Here is a 17,358-nt window from a genome sequence, read left to right as displayed (position 1 = left end):
TGATCTGCGTTGACATCAAAGTAAACCATTATTGACTCTGTAACTCACGACATTTCTAGATTGAACTAGCAAAAGCCATGGTTTGGATAACAAAAGCAATGGCAGATAAACTGTAGATACCATATGATTTGTATGGTCAGACTTAAACACCCATAATATCTATACTAATAAAAGGGTAATATGCTAATTAGACCAGACATCTTCTGTATGTCCTTCTGGACAAAGCCACGGTGGCGGGGGGAGGGGAGGGGAGGGGCGAGGCAGAGGTGGTTAAAGGCGATCAGGCCAGCAAGGGAGAGCAGTTAGGGGGTGATCAGGCTGGCAGGGGAGGGCAGTTTGGGGGCGATCAGGCTGGCAGAGGAGCAGTTAGGGGGTGATCAGGCTGGCAGGCAGAGGTGGTTAGGGGCGATCAGGCCAGCAGGGAAGCAGTTAGGGGCATCAGGCTGGCAGGCAGAGGTTAGGGGCGATCCATCAGGCAGGCCAGCGAGCGGTTAGGAGCCAGCAGTACCAGGTTGTGAGAGGGATGTCTGACTGCTGGTTTAGGCCTGATCCCGCAGGGGTCCTGGACTGGAGATGGTGCAGGCCAGGGTGACGGACCCTCCCCCAGTGCACAAATTTTGTGCACTAGGCCTCTAGTTTAAATATATTAAGGGAAATACTTTCAGACTGGGATTTGTGCTGCATGTTGAGGAAGGAACCTCTTTGGTATAGTATTGAATCCCTACTATGAATCACACACACTGGGCAAAGAGCTGTGGGTGAAAATAGACATGGTCCGCTAATGTACACTCAAAAGAAACAAAATTCAATAAGATCTGTCACTATTTATAATCTTTCAATGGTTTCCTCAAGCTTTAGAATAAAAACCAAGTAAATAAAAATTTACTTCGAGAAGTTAGGCAAATAGACAAAGAGAAGTTAGGGGGTAGTATAATTGTAGTTACAGTTGTTCTGCACTTAATGAAAGAGATGTTGCCCTGAAATATCTCTCTTTCAAGCAAATTATGTATTACATTGAATCACACAAAATTACCAATGTTTGACTTTTTAACTACAAAAATAGCAATTTCAAATGACTCGATCTAATACATTGAATCCTAGCTTGACACTGATTGTCATCACTGAGTCCTCTCTGGAGAATTCTACACTAACAACTTCTCTGCCCTAAAATACTCTTTTATTGGCTTCCATGATGCCTTGCTTTTCTGATTTTTGCCTCCTCATTCATTGGACACTGCTCTTCTGTCTCCTTTGTTGGCCCTTCCTTCTCTATCAGAACTTTTAATATCTAGTTTTTGCTTCTCTTTTCTAAGCATTTGCCTATAGTTTATTTAAAAATATCTATTTGCAGACAATGCCCACATGTACATCTCTAACCAACATTAGCTTTCTGACCACCAGTTTGATACATCCAATTGATAACTTGATATTTCAAGTCAGATCTCTTCTCACAGGCTTCCCAAAGATATCATGTTGAAGTTCAAGTACTTGGTCTTTTCTGAAATATGCCTGTCTTTTCTTATCCATTTCAGTGCATGCTACTTCTAATTACCAAATTGCTTAAGCCAGAAAACGTGGAGTCATCCTCAACACCTCCCACACTCTGACCAGGTCCTGATGGTTCTACCTACAGGACATTTCTCAACTATATCTGCTTCTTTCCATCTCTAATGTGTCCACCATAGGCTGAGGCCCCTTTGGCTGGTATACTGCTGTAGCTCCCTAACAGCTCCTCTCCCATGCTTCTGATCTATTCTCCAAATCACAAATAACACTGATTGTTTTATTCTTTTATTCATTCCTGGAATATCTGAGGGCCTGACTATGGCATTTACTAGAGAATAAATGCTGGAAATAAAGCCCCGATGAAGCAAATACCAAATCGTGACATGTTCCTACTTGAAACTTTTAAATGGCTTCTCATCCCACTAATTAACATGACAAAAAGGTCACATATGATGTGGCTCCTGGACATCTCTTCAGCTCCATCTCTCAGTCTATCCCCCTCATTGTCTATACTTGTCACACTGATTTTCTTTAGTTCTTCAGATAAGCTAACATCTTTCCTGATTTTAGACCTTTCTTCATAATAATTCCTCTGCCTGGCATCACTCACATTATCACCTCACCATCTCTCCTCTATCACTGCATTTAAATGAAATGGGATAGTCATTCAATTTCTGTCAGAATGAGTATTAGAAATGAGTCCTCAAATCCTGGGCCTAGAATCAAGAACTCTATGTGTATGTCCTGGATTTGTGGAAGGTTTGTCATCAGTTATCTCATTGGAAAAGTAAGGGGTGAACTGCATGCCCTACCAGATCTCAGCACTAAAGATTATTCATTGAAGCCCAGCCGGTGTAGCTTAGTTGGTTGAGCATCGTCTCATGCTCCAAAAAGTCACTGGTTCGATTCCCTGTCGGGGCACATGCCTGGGTTGCAGGCTCGAACCCCAGTAGGGGGTATCCAGGGGGCAGACAATCCATGTTTCTCTATCATCAATGTTTCTATCTCCCTCTCCCTTTCTCACTCTCTAAAAAAATCAATAAAAACATATTTTAAAAAAACAACAAAGATTATTTATTGAAAACTTCTGTCTTACTGATGCAGAAACCAAGGCCCAGAATAGTTGAATTAATTCACCACAGTACCAAAAAACAGCTCTTTGGGTTGAGCAAATGCTTTTTCTTTCTAGCACTATGTGGACACTATTAGCCTTTGTATCTAAACAATTGTTTTGTACTGAGAGGGAAAGAACAGGTATATTTAATGAAGATAGTAATTTGAAATGTCTTCATTAATAGGTAGGCAGAAAATTATATATATATAGCCAGCAATCAGAATGCTGAAACAACCGGTTGCTATGACGCCCACTACAGCTGGCCAACCGGCCCAATTGGGGGTGGGGACCGGCCGGCCAACAACCTGTGGCCCCCCCGCCCCCGCTGGCCCAGCCCCTGATCAGCCCCCATTGGGGCAGGGCCAGCTGGACCCCACCTGTGCACGAATTCATGCAGCGGGCCTCTTGTAGTAAATGAAGAACCTGGGATGCTTAGTTATACATATTAAAAATATTTTGTAAGGATGTGAATATTCTGTGCAGATGGACACTCTATTCATAAAACCATTCCCCTAATCTATAAATTCTGAACCTTCCAAAAATCACACTACTTCCATTAGAAAACTGGTTTAATAACAATCAATAGAAGAAACAAAAATGTCCATCGCCCATAGGAGACAGTGAAGCTGATGCTGAGTGTATGTAGATCCTCGAGAATCTTCTGACATGAATACCTCTGACCAAAGAATCCATTTTCTAATTCAAAGCAAATTCATTAAACAGTATAAGAAAGGAGTATACCTTAGGATAAAAAAACAACTGGCTGACATTGATGGCTAAGATTCAGACTAAACGAATCACTTCCCCAGAGACCTTAAAAATTAAAGTTTGTAAGCCTGGGGACAGAAGAATAATATGACAATTGGCTCAGTAGACATCTTCTTTTAATTTCTGGGACAAGAGTATCTCTCAGGCATCTCAAAAGGTAGTAACAAAGAGAAACAAATATTTATTTTATCAACACACCCTGTATGGCACCATCACCTAAATAGACATAGAAATAGTGAAAAAAAAATTACAAGCAATGAAGTCAACAACAGAAACTGCAGGGAACATTCATTTACATAGTTTAATTGGCCACAATTTATGAAAATTTATATTTCATCCTCTTTCATAACTAATCTGTGTAGAACCCATCAAATACCATGACTATAAGCTACCTTATTCAACACACAAGGATAAAATTGAACAGAATTATTTTAAATGGAAATCTGAGGGAGGATGAAGATCTAACTATTATAAAGTCTTGTTTATAGTATATTTGAAATGTAAATGAGACAGAATATAACAATTCTTCCATCTTTGAAAAAATCATGAAGAATACCAAATTCTCTTTGAGGAAAATAATCTGGCTACAAAACAGTCATTTTAAAAGCTTTTTAAATACAATTCTTTTTACCTACAATGGCCAATTGTCCCTTCTAAGCCCACCTAAATCTCTCTTATCTTTCAAGGTCAAATCCATCCCCGACTATAAAAACATGGAAAACACTCAGCTTTATCAAATTATAAATTAAAACAAGATTTTATTTTTTAATTATCAAATTAGCAAAAGTTTTTAAAAATAATGATAATACCAAAGCTGGTGAGGGGATAGTGAAGCAGAACTCTCATGCATTGCTGGGAAGAACGGTGGATAACACATCAAGAGGCTTGAACTCATATTCTTTGACTTAGTAGTTTCATTTCTGGCAATATATACAAAAAGATGCAATAAAGAGAAAACTTTTGTGCATAAAGATATTTGTTTCTATATTATTTAAAAAGGAAAATTGGAAATATTGATATGTCCAAGAATAGGGGAGTTGAAATTACCAAGGTGTACCAATGATTGCCATTTTAATAATTCTCTTCTCTCTAGTTTTTATGCTTTAAAAAGTATATATGCTATATTACATCTGTAATACTATTTATATTTTATAATGCTGCATTTCTTTTATATTGCTGAATTACTTGTTTCTTTTAACTTGTGTCTCTATAGGGAAGTCTTGGTTCTAGTTGATATTTTAAGAAAGTTCTATAAAGCTATATTCTCAGAATTGGGGACAACAGTGGAATTTTGACTGAATACTGTCACCAAAGAAAATTGTGGTTAAGACTGTTCTTTAGAAAAATTGACCATTGTCCTTTGAAGACTGGAGAGGGGTAGGGGTCTCAAAGATGTTAAGCTCTTTCCTGGAGCTGACAAGTACTGCTTCTAACATCAGGAGGAAAAGGTTCATGTACTTACTACATCTTATCAAGAAGAAGTAGAGAATTAGAGCCTATTTGAACTTAGAGTGTTTCAAAGGAAAAGATCTTTAGGTCTAGCAAATATACTCAACAAATGGGTTGCTATAGATACAGGAACACTGACATATTTGTAAAAGCATGTTAAGAATGCTTGAAACTGCCTGACAAGTTAGAGATGGACATTCAGCAGGGGGATAATATATTCAAATATAGAGAGATGTGAAAAGGTGTGGTGTTTACTCTTGCTACAGTATAAAGGGAAAATAGAAAACGCTACATGAGGTGTGAAAGAAGGTTAAGAGCTAATCATGGAAGGCCTTTTGTGCTATGTTGAGTAACTGAATATGAAGAGCCACCAGTGATTTTTCAGTCATGACAGTAACATGATCAGATGTGCTGCTTAGTAATAGATGAATGTAGAGGAATGGGAAAACTGGAAACAGAGAAACCAGATGAGGGTTGTTTGAACAGTCCTTGAAAGATACAATAGGGATTTTTGTGGGTTGGATGCATCCTCAGGGCTTGAATATACATAAAGGTCGGTTCAGGAGAAGATTTAGTGAGTAAAACCCACAGAGTAATAAAATCAAGGGAAAATGTACATTTATATTTTCACCAAAAAGGACTGGGAATTAAAGAGCAATGTTCATGGCAATAAAAAATATTCAAATTTGAAAACAGGAAACCTTCTTATGTTTGTCTACTGAAATCTCTGGTGGTTAAAATATATGTCCACAAATTCTTTGATCCTTCAAAAAGGTGGAGTACAATTCTCCTTCCAATAAATTGACCAGTTTTGGCAACTCTCTTCTAACATAAAATTCAACTGAGTTATGACATCCAAGGATAGGCTATAAAAAGGCAATACAGCTTTTAACTCACTTTATGCATTGGGATGTTCTCTCTTGGAATCCAGCCACCATGCTCCAAGTAAGCCCAGGCTACATGGAGAAATCATTTGTTCTAGCCATGTATTCTAACCATGACTTAGTCAAGGTCCCAGCCTCAACTTTAAAACATGTGATTGTAGGAGAACCAAGGTAGCATCTTATATAGGTAAACACCTGTACTCACCACCTCCCACAACCACATCAAAATTATAACTAAAATACAGAGGCATCATTCAGAACCGCCTGAAAGCTGGCTGAATGGAAGTCCTACAACTAGAGAAGCAAAGAAGAAAGCACACTGAGACTGGTAGGAAGGGTGGAGGCATAGAACAGGCTGGTCCAGCACCCACATGCTCCGCATTTATAATCAGGAGTGAGATCCTCTCTGCAGAGGCCTCTTGTGAGGAACAAGGGGTCTCAGCCCCACACCATACCCCCAGTCCAGGATTCCAGAGCTGGGAAGAGAAGTCCCGACAACTATAGGCTATAAAAACCAGCAGGGATTGGGGCTCCAGAGACTGCTAGAGACCCAGGTGTTCCTTTTAAAGGGTCGGTGCAGGAATTTACAAGGTCCTCTAAGCTCTAGCACTGTGTGGCAGCTCCAGGGGAACCAAGCACATAAGGGGAAGAACTGGGTTGTCTGGCATCAGGGCAGGAACTCTGGGGTGGCTTTCTCCCAGACAGGGGTGCTCACAGTGGTCATTGTTCCTATGCTGGGACTTACCCTGTTGCAGGGCTGACTGACACTGATATCACCATGGCCTAAACTGTTTGCTCCACCCTTGTGATTCCTTAAGACCCCACCCCATCCAATTTGCAGCCTCACCCAAGCTATTTGCAGCAGCTTTTCTATATGAATGGCCTGTCCTGGCTCAGGCTTCAGACTTTGCTAAAATCTCTCAAACAAGCTGCAGCTAGTGACAGCATGCCCCAAACCTGTCAATAAGAGGCCCAAGACCTAGTGCTAGCACCAGCCTGCCTTGCTTCACAGCTGGGCCTGGCCTCCTGCACAGCAGCTCTCCCACTGTAGTCATAGATGGTCCTCACAGCCAATTGGCCTGGAGGTCAACTCCTCCTAGAAACACCAACAAAAATCAAGGCTCAACTGCAAGATGTGCACACAGCCCACACAGAGGCACACCTAGAGTGCCTAGCTCAGGTGACTGGGGAGCCCTACAGGACACCTACCACACAAGGCCACTCTACCAATTCTAGGAGACATAGCAGCTCTACCTAATAAGAGAAACAAACACAAGGAAGCAGCGAAAATGATGAGACAAAGAAACATGTCACAAATGAAGGAAATGGAAGGAAGAAAACTACTGGATACAAAGTTCAAAACCATGGTTAAAGGTTACCCAAAGTTCTTGATGAGACTTTTAAGAACCTTAGTGAGAATGTCAAAGACATGAAAAAGGACCAGTCAGAAATTAAGCATACACTAACTGAAATAAAGTACAATTTACAGAGATTAAATAATAAAGTAGAGGATTCCGAGAATAAAACCAGTGATTTGGAATATGAAGAAGCAAAAAATACCCAATCAGAAGAGCAAAAAGAAAAAAGAATCTAAAAATATGAAGATAGTGTACGGCGCCTCTGGGACAACTTCAAGGATACCAACATTTGCATTATGGGGGTGCCAGAAGGAGATGAGAGAGAGCAAGATATTGAAAACCTATTTGAAAAAATAATGACAGAAAACTTCCCTTACCTGGTGAAAGAAATAGAGTTACACGTCCAGGAAGCACAGAGAGTCCCAAACAAGAGGAACCTAAAGAGGCCCACACCAAGACACATCATAACAAAATGCCAAGAGTTCAAGACAAAGAGAGAATCTTAAAAGCCGCAAGAGAGAAGCAGTTACCTACAAGAAAGTGCCCATACAACTGTCAGCTGATTTCTCAACAGAACTTTTGCAGGCCAAAAGGGATTGGCAAGAAATATTCAAAGTGATGAATAGTAAGGACCTACAACCAAGATTACTCTACCCAGCAAAGCTCTCATTTAGAATTGAGGGTCAGATAAAGAGCTTCACAGACAAGAAAAATATAAAGCAGTTCATCACCACCAAACCAGTATTGTTATGAAATGTTTAAGGAAGAAGAAGAATGAAGTAGAAGTAGAAGTAGAAGTAGAAGTAGAAGTAGAAGTAGAAGTAGAAGAAGAAGAAGTTGAAGTAGAAGAGATTAAAAAATAAGAACAATAAAATGGCAACAAATACATATCTATCAACAATCAAATCTAAAAAATCAAAATAAATGAACAAGATAGCTAATGAACAAAATAAGCTGGTGAATAAAACAGAATCAGAGACATGGGAGCATGGAACAGACTGAGGGATCTCACAGGGAAGGAGGGAGAGGGGACTGGAAGAAACTAACCAAAGATCTTACCTATGGATACAAAGAATAGGTTGGTGAAGGCCTGGGGTGGAGCAGGAACTAAGTATAGGGGGACAATGGGGGGAAAAGGGGACATCTGTAATACTCTCAACAATAAAGGTTTTTTAATGGATAAGAGTACAATTTCATAAGACTCTCCTCACCAATTTCATCTATAGATTCAATGAAATTACAATAAAAACCCTAACAATGTTTTTAAAGGATATTTAACAATCCAATTCTAAGATTTATGTTGAAGAACAACAGAGCAAGAATAGCCAACACACTTCTGAAGAAAAACAAGGAATGGGAACTCCTATCAGATATCAAAACATTTTATAAATTATAGCAATTAAAATATTATAGTTTTGGCAAAGGAATACAACAATTGACCCCAGTAATAAAACAGAGAGCCTAAAAACAGACTCATCCCTAAATGAAAACTTGGTACATGACCAAAGGCTCATTAGAAATTGAGGGAAAGGTTGGACTCTTGAACAATTTGGTTATCCATAAGGAAGAAAATGAAATTGGATCCCTTCCTTGATTAAGGGGGGAAAAAATCAACTCCATGAAATAAAAGGACTTAAATGTGAGATGCAATACCTTAAAACATTACAAAGAAAACATAAGAGACTATCTTTATCCCATGGGGGTAAAGGAAGATTAAACAAGATCACAAAATACCAACCACTCAACAGTGTCTAAAAATAAAAAATGAAAAAAATAACACAATTTAAAAAACACCTTCCCTTCTAAACATCACACCTTGGGAGAAACAATATCAAAGAGATTCATGTCCAATAGCCTGGAGATCTCACATATAGAATAGGTGCATAAACTTGGATTTTTTTTAAGAAAAAAGAGAATTTACAGGGCAAATAATAATTGCCTTCAACTATTTAAAGCATGTTAAGAAGGATTCATGTGTGTGGAGGAATAGAAACCTATGACCACACACCTCCAGTTTTCTCTCTTCTACCCCGGAGGGACCATTATGAATGGACCTCTGAATTTCTCTCTTTAACTCACCCCACCCCTATATAGGAGATGAGAAAAAAAGGAGGCTCAGGAATGTGTAGACGCCTACCTTGCTGGCTTTTTCTTTTAGAGCTGATGGTGAATTCTGTCTGCCCCATAGGATGTGGTAGATACACTCACAGAGATGACTGCTTTGCCCTCCCTGCAAAAAACTCAGTCCAGTTCAGAGGGACACTTCTGATTGAAGTGTATTTCCAGTTGGCTTAAACCAATGAGGAAAATGGTGTGAGTAGTTATCCCCACGATCAAAATGCTCACCAGACTTTTGAGTTATACATCCTTCCTTGAACTGGAAAGGATTTTAAACAACCTGCTTCTTAGGAGTGGTTCAACAAAAACAGAACTGAGATGAAGGGGTAGAACTTATAAGAATAAATATTTCCATTTGAACTTGTTGATATCGAAGAACATAGTAAAAATTGGTTGGTACAAGTGTGGTACAGTAAGTTTGCCAACAAAGTTCCAGTGGAGATCACTAACCCACAGAAACACGGGAGAGTATTACTGTACTATCTGTGGCCTCTAGTGCCCCTTCTAACTGTAAGAGTCAATGAAATAAAATAAATGCAGGCTTACAATGTAATTTGGTCATTCAAGGTATCAAAGAACAAGAGCAATGCAGATAGTTTCCTACCAATATTCTTGAGTTGCAAAGGAACTTTTTCAAAATGATTATGCAATGTTCTTTTCTATTTTGTCATAAGAATCCCCACAGGAAACTTTCGACAGAAACTTTGAAGTGCGAAAACCACGAAAGCAAGACTCCTCCTCACAAAAAGAATAATGATCTTACCTGGCGAATTAATCCTCACTTGGAAAGGTTCTGGAGACTGAACCAGATGCCTGTAGAGAGAGTACAAAGCATTCTGTACATGTAATGCACTTTATCTGCCTTTCCTCGAACACCCATCTTGCTTTGTTCTTTTGGTAATGCCATCTCCTGCTTTTGTTCCTTTTTTTATTTTTTTTCCAAAATGGCCCCGTGTAAGAGAGTACGTTGATTTTAGCACATTTGGCAGATTCCATGCTTGTCTGCATATTAGAATCACTGGGGATAATAGTCTCAAGATCCATCCATGTTGTTGTAAATGGCGCTATTTCATCCTTTCTTATGGCCGTGTAGTACTCCATTGTGTATATGTACCACATCTTCTTTATCCAGGCCTCTATTGCAGGACACTTTGGCTGTTTCCATGTCTTGGCCACCAATGAATAATGCTTTGATGAACATAGGGGTGCACATAGATTTGTGAATAAATGTTTCTGAGTTTTTCTAGTAGATACACAGAAGAGGGATTGCTGGGTCATATGATAACTTTATTCTTAATTTTTTGAGGAGCTGCCATGTTGTTTTTCATAGTGGCTCTACCAGTTTACATTCCCACTGGCAGTGAATGAGGGTTCCTTTTTCTCCACAACCTCTCCAACACTTCTTATTACCTGTCTTAAGTGAAATAAGTCAGTCAGAAAAAGCCAAGAGCCATATGATTTCACTCATATGTGGGATATAAAACTGAACTTCACAGACATAGACAACAGTATGGTGGTTACCAGAGGGAAGTGGGTAGCAGGGTAGTAAAGGGTAAAGGGGACCAAATATTTGGTGATGGGATATGATTTTACTGTGGGTGGTGGGCATACGATGCAATATACAGATCGTGCATCATGGAATTGTACACCTGAACCTATATAATCGTATTAACCAATGTCACCACAATAAATTTAATTAAAAATAATCGCTGGGGAGGTTTCAAAACAAACAATGATTAGGCCATACCCTAAACCAATTCAATTAAAATCTCGGAGGTAATTCCAACAGTCACACAACATCAAGACCTACTCTATTAGCAAACATCAGCAGTCCCCAAACTTGAGCATGCATCAGAATCTCCTGGAGGGCTTGTTAAAACAGATTACTGGTTCCACTGGCAGAGTTTATGATTCAGTAGGTCTGGAGTAGGGCTAAGGATTTGCATTTTTACAAGCTTCCAGGTGATGCTGACAACCACACCGTAATAACCACAGGGCACAAATATGTGTGTACTTTAGTCCATCTGCTTCTCAAATAGGGAGGCTTTAGGATGAAAACCCAGTTGCTTGGTGATATTCCTGTTGTGCGGGAGATCCCCGCACATGCATACAATAAGATGATTCCTTGCCTCTAGTTGTTTTATTTTCACTCTACTTTTAAATATGGTTTGTGCTTTCTAATACCCCAGGCAGACTCAGCCTACAGCTCACTTATATTGGCTTTAACACTGTGATAGCCATAGGAGATCCAGAAGGCTTTCCAAAGTTCCAACAACCCAGATAGAAACAGGATGGAAAAAAAAAAAGTCAAACCCACGTTATCACCTCTTTAAGGGGAAGAAAAAAACACATACATATGCATTATAGATATATATTCACATTTTTATATTTTTATCAAAAATCATGAAATAACAGTGTTTAAGTGCAACAGTTAATCTTGCCATTATCTGGCAAGCCAAATCCTTGCAGTTTGAGATGGGCAAACCCACAATGCTCCCAGGAATACATCATTCTCTGCCTATTTCCCAGGGTATTCAGGAACTCAGTCTGAAGGAAAATTCAAGGTGCATCTGACTTTCCCATCTGTTTCAAGCCTTGATAGCCTTTTAGTGTTTCGAGAGTTTGTTATTAAAGAACAAGGGAACAAAAAAATTAAGTTACTCCTACAAAATTTGTACAATCCATCTCAGCAACCTGGCCACATCATCCTTAAATCTATCTATCTTATCCAGCAGTTCTGGCCTCAAGTTTCAGATTCTTACCATTTCCCTGGTTTTGACAACTGGCAAGTTGTCTCAATATCAAACTCTATGATCAGAGTGCCAAGACCATTATTTCCTTTAAATTCAAAGGGAAGACTTCCATTTTTTTTCTACTTTATATTCAGCATTTGCTGCCACATTCTCAATGTCTTCATTGCCTTTCACAGTCTTTTTTCAAGTTGGGAGTGAGAAGCTAATGAAATTCAGGAAGAACAACATAAATACAATCTCATCCCCAAGGAAAACTTCAACTCATGTTTCTTAAAAATGTGCTTGCAGACCATCTTCATCACTCCCCTCATTCTATTCTGGGTAAAATGAGAAAATATGTGTGAAACACTTAAAAGAGCTCAAAACACTGTCTGAATATAAGGTTTGGTTATTATGATACCCAGACACAGGCTGCTGCTTAGGTGTGTGATTCTCTTCCACAATGACTCAAAGGTTGATATGCCTTCTTACAACTAGTCCAAGAGTAATAATTGGGAATTTATCTGGTTCTTGCTCTGTACTGCATGGAGTTGGGGAAGGGAGTCACATGGAGACTTAAGATTAAGTACTCTTTGAAGTATCTAAGTACTAAGTACCGTTTGTTGGCCTGTGGAGCATTAAACCAGAATTGGATCTATAATTGACCTCATATCCACCTGGACAGGCCTAGGGGCATTTTTATTTTTATTTAAATTTCATTATTGATTAAGGTATTACGTATGTGTCTTTATCCCTCAATTGCCCCACCATCCCACCACTCATGCCCTCACCCCCCTGGTGTTTGTGTCCATTGGTTAGGCTTATATTCATGCATACAAGTCCTTTGGTTGATCTCTCCTCCTTTCCCCCACCTTCCCCTACCTTCCCTCTGAGGTTTGATGGTCTGATCGATGTTTCTCTGTCTCTGGATCTGTTTTTGTTCATCAGTTTATATTGTTCATTATAGTCCACAAATGAGTAAGATCATGTGGTATTTATCTTTCTCTGACTGGCTTATTTCACTTAGCATAATGCTCTCCAGTTCCATCCATGCTGTTGCAAATGGTAAGAACTCCTTTTTTACTGCAGCATAGTATTCCATTGTGTAGATGTACCACAGTTTTTTAATCCATTCATCTGCTGATGGGCACTTAGGCTGTTTCCAAATCTTAGCTATGGTAAATTGTGCTGCTATGAACATAGGGGTGCATATATCCTTTCTGATTGGTGTTTCTAGTTTCTTGGGATATAGTCCTAGAAGTGGGATCACTGGGTCAAATGGGAGTTCCATTTTTAGTTTTTTGAGGAAACTCCATACTGTTCTCCACAGTGGCTGCACCAGTCTGCATTCCCACCAGCAGTGCACGAGGGTTCCTTTTTCTCCGCATCCTCGCCAACACTTGTCGTTTGTTGATTTGTTGATAGCCATTCTGACAGGTGTGAGATGATACCACATTGTCGTTTTGATTTGCATCTCTCGGATAATTAGTGACTTTGAGCATGTTTTCATATGTCTCTTGGCTTTCCTTCTGGCTAGGGGCATTTTTAATGTAAGGCCTCATGTTATAGCCAAATTTCAGGGGGCAGGAGGGTGCATCTAATTCAACATAATTTGCTCATGGGCCAGAGAAGTCTTGGGACTTAAATTGACTTGCCGTGTTTTACAATGACTCAGGCCAAGCAGGAACTCCATAACAGTTCTGATGCAGCTTCATATGCAGAATAGATTCTCTTCAAACAATATTTACGGATGCACATAGGAAGCTGGTCTGAGCATTGAAGAATTTGTTGACATGTCTTTTGAGAAACAGCCTGCAAAGTATTTTCATCTGTAGTAACGCAGCCCTCATACCCATTAATAATTCACAAAGCTCAACTAATGGAGCAGAGAACAAACCTGATCATTAGTGGAAACTACTGTCAGCACTAATAAAGGTAATTAACATCAATGTTTAAGTTTTTGCTTATAGAGTAATTGGCAAGAGATTTAAAAACAACTTTATGAGGAAATTAACCAGCCATCCCATAACTCTGTACTTTCGTTCCATTGTTTTAAACATCTTAATTGCCAGGAAAGCTTAACCACACAACATTTTTTAAAAAAGAGGTTAGGAACTCCGGGAGTGTGGTTCATCATTTTCCACAGCTTACTTTTTTCATTATAATACATTCTCCATTTTTAATTAAATGAATAAAACAGCTGTGTTGCCTGTGAGATTATATACATTTGCCAAATAAAGCTGCAGACATCTCTCTCCTTAATGTGCTTAGGAAAGACTGCTATGCTCGCTTTTAAATAGACACATTTTCTTCACTTATCTTGTTTTGAATTTGTACAGGCTTATAAAATCACAACAGATGTTTCCTGTGGGTACTGGGTACCAAATAAATTATACATCAGTTTCCCGTTGGTTTTCTTTCTTAGCAGTCACCAGATTCTTTTGAGTTCCAAATTGGGTAAAACAAAGTCAACTCTGTCTTCTATCTTTTCCATACTCCTGCATGGAGAATGAAGGCCAAGCTCAGGACAGTAACCTGGGCATTAAGAACTTTTAAAACAATGTAAGAGGAAAAAATGGACTAGCTGCTCATTTCCCATTATATCAAAATTTAAACATTAATATACCAATACACCAACAGGCATTTACTCTGTGCTGAGCACAATCAAGTATAGAGAATGACAGACATGGTTTCAAAATCAGGAGACTATCATGAAAAGTAACCACCTTCACCCTAGCTAGTGTTGCTCAGTGGATAGAGCGTCAGCCTGTGGACTGAAGGGTCCCAGATTCAATTCCAGTCAAGGGCACACGCCTGGGTTGTGGGCTTGATCCCCATTAAGGGACGTGCAGGAGGCAGCCAATCAATGATCCTCTCTCATCATTGATGTTTGGATCTCTTTCCCTCTCCCTTCCTCTCTGAAATCAATAAAGATATATATATATTTTTTTTTAATTAACCACCTTCAACACAAGAATAATACATTGAGGGGAATCGTGGAGTCCCCCTCTCCAAAGTTTGGGAGTATTTCAGTAGGCTGGGAGTTAGTTATAAGCAAGATGGCCACCCAAGTTTTCTTAAGTCCTAGAGTGAGACTTCATCCACTTCAAAGTTGGGGGTATTTGAAATATTAGATTTAAAAAAAAGACTAAATATCAGCAGTGACACATAAGTTACAAGAGATAACTTTGAAATAGGATCTGCCACACCCATGCATCATTAAAATCATATGGTGTCATGATCACACTTGGATATAGAGGAAGAAAGTGAGAAGGTGCCAGTGGTGAAGTCCTCAATGATTCTCCAAGAGGTGTGAAGATGATGGTGCAAAGAATGGGGTCTCAGGAATGACTAGTTAATGTGAGCTTTCTAGAAAGAGTGGTTTCCCAATGAGAGAGAAAGTTCAATGACCAAGCCACTGATAGGTCCTGGGTCTCAGAGGAGTAGTTATAATTAATAGCACCTGCCTGGCTATAGTTTCAAGGAGAAGAAGGAGGGGGGTCATTGTGTAACTAAGGTAAGTGTATTTATTTACAACTAGAGGCCCGATGCACGAAATTCGTGCAAGAGTAGGCCTTCCTTCCCCCAGCTGCCAGCACCGGCTTCCCTCGGGACCCACGCTTCCCTAGCAGCCCCAGCTTCGTCCGGAAGGATGTCCAGTCTAATTAGCATATTACACTTTTATTATTATAGAAGAAGATGGAAACAAATGCAAGAGGGGAAACTGAGAAGTGGTAAAAGGTGAACCAGCAGGGAAATTGTAAACTAAAGGCCAGGACAATCCCAGATTGGATAAAGGAAATACCAAAGAAAATGGAGAAGTAGGAGTTGCACCTTCAGTGAATGAGAAAGTTTCTGGAGACAGAACCATGAGGCTACCAAATGGCCTCTCCTATGCTCTCATTAACTACCCAAGCCTGGAAAGGTTTGTGTGTCGCAATTTATAGAGAGAAGAATGTTCCACAAAGACTGACAAGCTAAGAATTGAAAACATGGTATCAAATAATGTCTTTATTTTCCTACACTCCTCAGTAAGTATTTACAATGTAGATCATATCTTCAAACTGTTCACATCTTAGCCCAAGGAATACATACACTTATTACTTCTTCACTTCACTGTTTAGGTAACTCCCCTCCTCAAATGTGGAGGGACCTGGAAAGCATGATGCTAAGTGAAATAAGCCAGTCAGAGAAAGACAAGTTCCATATGAATTCACTCATATGTGGAATCTAATGAGTAAAATAAACAAACAAACAAAATAGAAACACACTCATAGAAGATTGATAGCTGTCAGAGGGGACGGGGTTGTGGGACTGGGTAAAAAAGATGATGGATTAAGAAAAGAAAAAAAACACCTCATAGACACAGAAAACAGTATGGTATCTAACAGAAGGAAAGGGGAGTCGGGGGAGGTCGAAGGGGTAAAGGAGGGATAAATGGTCATGGCAGGAGACTTGGGATGGTGAACACACAATACAATATACAGTTTATGTATTACATAACTGTACACCTGAAGCCTGGCTGGCGTGGCTCAGTGGTTTGAGCGTCAACCTATGAATCAGGAGGTCACAGTTTGACTCCTGGTCAGGGCACATGCTTGGGTTGCCGGTTTGATCCCCACTGGGGAGGGGACATGCAGAAGGCAACCTATCAATGATTCTCTCTCACCATTGATGTTTCTCTCTCTCCCTCTCCTTTCCTCTCTGAAATCAATAAAAAAATATATTTTAAAAACATTTTTAAAGAATTGTACACTTAAAACATATTTTATTAAAACCCCAAATTCAATAAAAATAAAGAGCCATTATCATTGTCATAACTATAAAGGTGGTGGATGATATGAGAGCCTAGAAGTTCTCATTGTTGGTCTGACCCAGGTTTTGCAAGTATGGCTATGGCCTGCCCTTGTCACTTCTTAAATTGCTTGTCACTACTCAATGCAATGTTTAAATGGTGGCAGCTGCAATTGGAGCACAGAATTTCTTGCTGCTCATCATAGAAATTGTTCTGAAAATGTGTTCTGCAAGGCAGCTCTTTTCTAAATGTGGCCCATTTCTTGAATTTTAACCATTCTGTTCTAACAAGTCAAAGGAGTAATGGGCCAAGGAGTGTCTACAGAGCTGGTGACAGCCTGGCTGCCTTCCCATGACCTTTCTTGCCCTCCATGGCTCATGAAACTGAGATAACAGCTCAGATTGAAACCTTTCCCAGTTTCTGACACATACCCACCCCGGTTTGGGATCTACTGGCCCAGACACAATAGCTGGGCTTCTGTGCTGCAACTTTGATTTTCTTGACCACAAACCGTATCTGAGATCTTCCCCACCAACCACAACTCAGGACAATAGCTGAGCACATCTGTAACCTGATCCACAGCTTCCCTGCCATCACTCTTATTTTCCTTGTGATCCAATCTAATGGCCTTCCT

Source organism: Eptesicus fuscus, chromosome 1 (genome assembly GCF_027574615.1).
Source record: "Eptesicus fuscus isolate TK198812 chromosome 1, DD_ASM_mEF_20220401, whole genome shotgun sequence".
Classification (NCBI taxonomy): domain Eukaryota; kingdom Metazoa; phylum Chordata; class Mammalia; order Chiroptera; family Vespertilionidae; genus Eptesicus; species Eptesicus fuscus.
This window is presented reverse-complemented; position numbering follows the sequence as displayed.